This window comes from Arachis ipaensis, chromosome B7 (genome assembly GCF_059453495.1).
Source record: "Arachis ipaensis isolate K30076 ecotype BB chromosome B7, ASM5945349v1, whole genome shotgun sequence".
Classification (NCBI taxonomy): Eukaryota; Viridiplantae; Streptophyta; class Magnoliopsida; order Fabales; family Fabaceae; genus Arachis; species Arachis ipaensis.
This window is the reverse complement of record NC_142442.1, coordinates 98,164,999-98,171,749: the sequence shown is the minus strand read 5'-3', so window position 1 is coordinate 98,171,749 and position 6,751 is coordinate 98,164,999. Positions and strand designations below refer to the sequence as shown.

Here is a 6,751-nt window from a genome sequence, read left to right as displayed (position 1 = left end):
AGCTTTTCAAAGAATAAGAAACCATGGCAGCCGAAAACAACAATGCCAACAATGCAAGGAAGATGCTTGGTGACTTTACTGCACCTACTCCCAACTTCTATGGGAGAAGTATCTCAATCCCTGCCATTAGAGCAAACAACTTTAAGCTTAAGCCTCAATTAGTTTCTCTAATGCAACAGAAATGCAAGTTTCATGGACTTCCATTGGAAGATCCTCATCAGTTCTTAGTTGAATTCTTGCAAATCTGTGACACTGTCAAGACCAATGGGGTCGACCCTGAAGTCTATAGACTTATGCTTTTTCCTTTTGCTGTAAGAGACAGAGCTAGGACATGGTTGGATTCACAACCTAAAGAAAGCCTGAACTCTTGGAAAAAGCTAGTTAATGCCTTCTTGGCAAAGTTTTTTCCACCTCAAAAATTGAGCAAGCTTAGAGTGGAAGTCTAAACCTTCAGACAGAAGGAAGATGAATCCCTCTATGAAGCTTGGGAAAGATACAAGCAATTGATCAGAAGATGTCCTTCTGACATGCTTTCTGAATGGAGCATCATAGGTATTTTCTATGATGGTCTGTCTGAACTATCCAAGATGTCATTATATAGCTCTGCTGGAGGATCTCTTCATCTGAAGAAGGCACCTGCAGAAGCTCAGAAACTCATTGAAATGGTTGCAAATAACCAATTCATGTACACTTCTGAAAGGAATCCTGTGCATAATGGGACAACTCAGAAGAAATGAGTTCTTGAGATTGATACTCTGAATGCCATATTGGCTCAGAATAAAATATTGACCCAACAAGTCAATATGATTTCTCAGAGTCTGTCTGGAATGCAAGCAGCAACAGGCAGTACAAAGGAAGCTTCCTCTGAAGAAGAAGCTTATGATCCTGAGAACCCAGCAATGGAAGAGGTGAATTACATGGGAGAATCCTATGGAAACACCTATAATCCTTCATGGAGAAATCATCCAAATCTCTCATGGAAGGATCAACAGAGACCTCAACAAGGTTTCAACAACAATAATGGTGGAAGAAACAGGTTTAGCAATAGCAAACCTTTTCCATCATCTTCTCAGCAACAGACAGAGAATTCTAAGCAAAGCCACTCTGACTTAACAACCATTGTCTCTGATCTAATCAAAACCACTCAAAGTTTCATGACTGAAACAAGGTCCTCCATTAGAAATTTGGAGGCACAAGTGGGTCAGCTGAGTAAGAAAATTACTGAACTCCCTTCTAGTACTCTCCCAAGCAATACAAAAGAGAATCCAAAGAGAGAGTGCAAGGCCATAAACACGTCTCACATGGCCAAACCTGGAGAGGAGGAAGAGGCAGTGATCTACACTGAGGAAGACCTCAATGGACGTCCACTGACCTCCATAGAGTTCCCTAAAGGGGAACCATGGGAATCTGAGGCTCACACTGAGACCATAGAGATTCTATTGAATTTACTTTTGCCATTCATGATCTCTGATGAGTATTCTTCCTCTGAAGAGGATGAAGATATTACTGAAGAGCCAGTTGCTAAGTACCTTGGAGCAATCATGAAGCTAAATGCCAGGTTGTTTGGTAATGAGACTTGGGAGGATGAACCTCATTGCTCATTAAAGAACTGGATGACTTGACTAGGCAAAAATTACCTCTGAAGAGACAAGACCCTGGAAAATTCTCAATCCCTTGTACCATAGGCACCATGACCTTTGAGAAGGCTCTTTGTGACCTAGGGTCAAGTATAAACCTCATGCCTCTCTCTGTAATGGAGAAGCTAGGGATCATTGAGGTACAAGCTGCAAGAATCTCACTGGAGATGGCAGACAATTCAAAGAAACAGGCTTATGGACATGTAGAGGATGTCTTTGTAAAGGTTGAAGGCCACTACATCCCTGCTGACTTCATAATCCTAGAGACTGGGAAGTATATGGATGAATCCATCATTCTTGGAAAACCCTTCCTAGCCACAGTAAAAGCTGTGATTGATGTTGACAGAGGAGAATTGATCATTCAAGTGAATGGAGACTCCCTTGTGTTTAAAGCTCAAGGATATCCCTCTGTCACCATGGAGAGGAAGCATGAAGAGCTTCTCTCAATACAGAGTCAAACAGAGCCCCCACAGTCAAACTCTAACTTTGGTGTTGGGAGGCCACAACCAAACTTTAAGTTTGGTGTTGAACCCCCACATTCAAACTCTAAGTTTGGTGTTGGGAGGTTCCAACATTGCTTGGAACATCTGTGAGGCTCCGTGAGAGCCACTGTCAAGCTATTGACATTAAAGAAGCGCTTGTTGGGAGGCAACCCAATTTTTTTCTTACTTATCTATGTTAAATTCCTATTTTCTTTTGTTATTTTATGTTTTCTGTAGGTTGATGATCATGTGAAGTCACAAAAACAATTGAAAAAGCAAAAACAGAAGGAAAAATAGAATAAAAAACAGAACACCCTGGAGGAGAAACTTACTGGCGTTTAAACGCCAGTAAGGGTAGCAGAATGGGCGTTAAACGCCCAGTCTGGCACTATTCTGGGCGTTTAATGCCAGAAATGGGCACCAGACTGGCGTTTAACGCCAGGAATGGGCAAGAAGCTGGCGTTAAACGCCAGAAATGGGTAGCAGCCTGGCGTTTAATGCCAGGATTGGCAGCAATGGGCATTTTACACGCCACATGGTGCAGGGATGAGAAATCTTTGACACCTCAGGATCTGTGGACCCCACAGGATCCCCACCTACCCCACCTCTCTCTCTCTTCTTCACCCATTCACCAATCACCTCAATACCTCTTCCCCAAAAACCCTTCACCTATCAAATCCCACCATTTTCTTCACCACTCACATCCATCCTTCATAAAACCCCACCTACCTCACCATTCAAATTTAAACCACTTTCCCACCCAAACCCACCCATAATGGCCGAACATACCCCCCCTCCACTCCTATATAAACCCATCTTCACTTCTTCATTTTCACACAACATACACACTACCTATCCCCCTTGGCCGAAACACAAAGCCCCCTCCATCTCCTCTATTTTTTCTTCTTCTACTCTCTTCTTTCTTCTTTTGCTCGAGGACGAGCAACCTTCTAAGTTTGGTGCGGTAAAAGCTAAAGCTTTTTTTGTTTTTCCATAACCATTAATGGCACCAAAGGCCGGAGAAACCTCTAGAAAGAAGAAAGGGAAGGCAAAAGCTTCCACCTCCGAGTCATGGAAGATGGAGAGATTCCTCTCAAGGATGCATCAAGACCACTTCTATGAAGTTGTGGCCAAGAAGAAGGTGATCCCCGAGGTCCCTTTTAAGCTCAAAAAGGGAAAATATCCGGAGATCCGACATGAGATTCGAAGAAGAGCTTGGGAAGCTCTCACCAACCCCATTCAACAAGTCAGAATCTTAATGGTTCAAGAGTTCTATGCCAATGCATGGATCACCAAGAACCATGATCAAAGTGTGAACCCGGACCCTAAGAATTGGCTTACAATGGTCCGAGGGAAATACTTAGACTTTAGTCCAGAAAATGTAAGGTTGGCATTCAATTTGCCTATGATGCAGGGAGATGCACACCCATACACTTGAAGGGTCAACTTTGATCAAAGGTTGGACCAAGTCCTCATGGACATCTGTGAAGAGGGCGCTCAATGGAAGAGAGATTTAAGAAGGCAGCCGGTTCAACTAAGAAAGCATGACCTCAAGCCCGTGGCTAGGGGATGGTTGGAGTTCATCCAATGCTCAATCATTCCTACTAGCAACCGATCTGATGTTACTATGGACTGGGCTATCATGATTCATAGCATCATGATTAGAGAGGAAGTAGAAGTTCATGAGGTTATATCCCAAGAACTCTACAAGGTAGCGGACAAGTCCTCTACTGTGGCAAGATTAGCCTTCCCTCATCTCATTTGTCACCTCTGCAATTCAGCTGGAATTGACATAGAGGAAGACATCCTCATTGATGAGGAAAAGCCTATCACTAAGAAAAGGATGGAGCAAACAAGAGATCCCACTCATGGACAAGAGCGTGAGGAAACTCCTCATGAAATCCCTGAGATGCCTCAAGGGATGCATTTTCCTCCACAAAACTATTGGGAGCAAATCAACACCTCCCTAGGAGAATTAAGTTCCAACATGGGCAACTAAGGGTGGAGCACCAAGAGCATTCCATCATCCTCCATGAAATTAGGGAAGACCAAAGAACCATGAGAAAGGAACAACAAAGGCAAGGAAGAGATATTGAGGAGCTCAAGCACTCCATAAGATCTTCAAGAGGAAGAACAAGCCGCCATCACTAAGGTGGACCCGTTCTTTAATTTCCTTGTTCTTTATTTTCTGTTTTTCGAAAATTGTGCTTTATGTTTATTTATGTTTGTGTCTTTACTACATGATCATTAGTGTCTAAGTGTCTATGCCTTAAAGCGATGAAAATGAATCCATCACCTTTCTTAAATGAAAAATATTTTTAATTGCAAAAGAAAAAGAAGTTCACGAATTTCAAATTTTAAAACAGTTTAGTTATTTTGATGTGGTGGCAATACTATTGTTTTTCTGAATGAATGCTTGAACAGTGCATATTTTCAAATTTGATTGTTTATGAATGTTAAAATTGTTGGCTCTTGAAAGAATGATGGGAAAAGGAGAAATGTTATCTGATGATCTGAAAAATCATAAAATTGATTCTTGAAGAAAGAAAAAGCAGTGAAAAGCTTGCAGAAAGAAAAGAAAAAAAAAGAGGCGAAAAAAAAAGAGAAAAGAAAAAAAAGAAAAGCAAGCAGAAAAAGCCAATACCCCTTTAAACCAAAAGGCAAGGGTGATAAAAAGGATCCAAGGCTTTGAGCATCAGTGGATAGGAGGGCCCACAGGAATAAAATCCTGGCCTAAGCGGCTAAACCAAGCTGTCCCTAACCATGTGCTTGTGGCGTGAAGGTGTCAAGTGAAAACTTGAGACTGAGCAGTTAAAGTCGAGGTCCAAAGCAAAAAGAAGAGTGTGCTTAAGAACCTTGGACACCTCTAATTGGGGACTCTAGCAAAGCTGAGTCACAATCTGAAAAGGTTCACCCAGTTATGCGTCTGTGGCATTTATGTATCCGGTGGTAATACTGGAAAACAAAGTGCTTAAGGCCACGGCCAAGACTCATAAAGTAGCTGTGTTCAAGAATTAACATACTTAACTAGGAGAATCAATAACACTATCTGGATTCTGAGTTCCTATAGATGCCAATCATTCTGAACTTCAAGGAATAAAGTGAGATGCCAAAACTGTTCAGAAGCAAAAAGCTAAAAGCCCCGCTCATCTAATTAATACTGATCTTCATATATATTTTTGGAATTCATTGTATATTCTCTTCTTTTTATTCTATTTGATTTTTAGTTGCTTGGGGACAAGCAACAATTTAAGTTTGGTGTTGTGATGAGCGGATAATTTATACGCATTTTGGCATTGTTTTTAGTATGTTTTTAGTATATTTTAATTAGTTTTTATTATATTTTTATTAGCTTTTAATTAAAAATCACAATTTTGGACTTTACTATGAGTTTGTGTGTTTTTCTGTGATTTCAGGTATTTTCTGGCTGAAATTGAGGGACCTGAGCAAAAATCTGATTCAGAGGCTGAAAAAGGACTGCAGGTGCTGTTGGATTCTGACCTCCCTGCACTCAAAGTAGATTTTCTGGAGCTACAGAAGCCCAATTGGTGCACTCTCAATTGCGTTGGAAAGTAGTCATCCTGGGCTTTCCAGCAATATATAATAGTCCATACTTTGCCCGAGATTTGATGGCCCAAACAGGCATTCGAAGTCAGCTCAAGAATTCTGGCGTTTAACGCCGGAACTGGCACAAAAGCTGGAGTTAAACGCCCAAACTAGCACAAAAGCTGGCGTTTAACTCCACGAAAAGTCTCTGCTCATGGAAGCTTCAACGCTCAGCCCAAGCACACACCAAGTGGGCCCGGAAGAAGATTTTTGCATTAATTACTGATTTTTGTAAACCCTAGGCTACTAGTTATCTATAAATAGGACCTTTAGCTATTGTATTTTTCATCTTTTGATCATCCTGGAATCATGTTTTGATGATTGAACCCTCTTTGGGAGGCTGGCCATTCGGCCATGCCTAGACTTTGTTCTTATGTATTTTCAAACGGTAGAGTTTCTACACACCATAGATTAAGGTGTGGAGCTCTACTGTTCATCATGAATTAATACAATTACTATTGTTTTTCTAATCAACTCAAGTCTATTTCTTCTCTAAGATGTTCATTCGCACCCAAGAACATGATGAATGTGATGATTATGTGATACTCATCACCATTCTCACCTATGAATGCGTGACTGACAACCACTTCCATTCTACATGAACAAGCTTGAATGCATATCTCTTGGGTTTCTGATCTAAGATTGGAACCTTCGTGGTATAGGCTAGAATTATTGGCGGCCATTCCTGAGATCCGGAACATCTAAACCTTGTCTGTGGTATTCTGAGTAGGATCTGGGAAGGGATGACTGTGACGAGCTTCAAACTCGCGATTGTTGGGCGTGTGACAGACGCAAAAAGATCAATAGATCCTATTCCAACATGATCGAGAATCGATAGATGATTAGCCGTGCGGTGACAGCGCATTTGGAACGTTTTCACTGAGAGGACGGGAAGTAGCCATTGACAACGGTGATGCCCAACATAAAGCTTGCCATGGAAAGGAGTATGAATGATTGGAAGAAGGCAATAGGTAAGCAGAGGTTTAGGAGGAACAAAGCATCTTCATACGCTTATCTGAAATTCCA

The 6,751-nt window shown here is 41.4% G+C and overlaps 1 non-coding gene across 1 annotated transcript; it reads right to left on the bottom strand.

Annotated features, from left to right (window-relative positions):
- Window positions 1-425: 425 nt before the first annotated feature.
- Window positions 426-533, bottom strand: LOC148553472 (small nucleolar RNA R71). Its single transcript, XR_015892797.1, has one exon. It is a non-coding gene; the product is annotated as a small nucleolar RNA R71 (small nucleolar RNA).
- Between the last annotated feature and the right edge of the window lie 6,218 nt (window positions 534-6,751).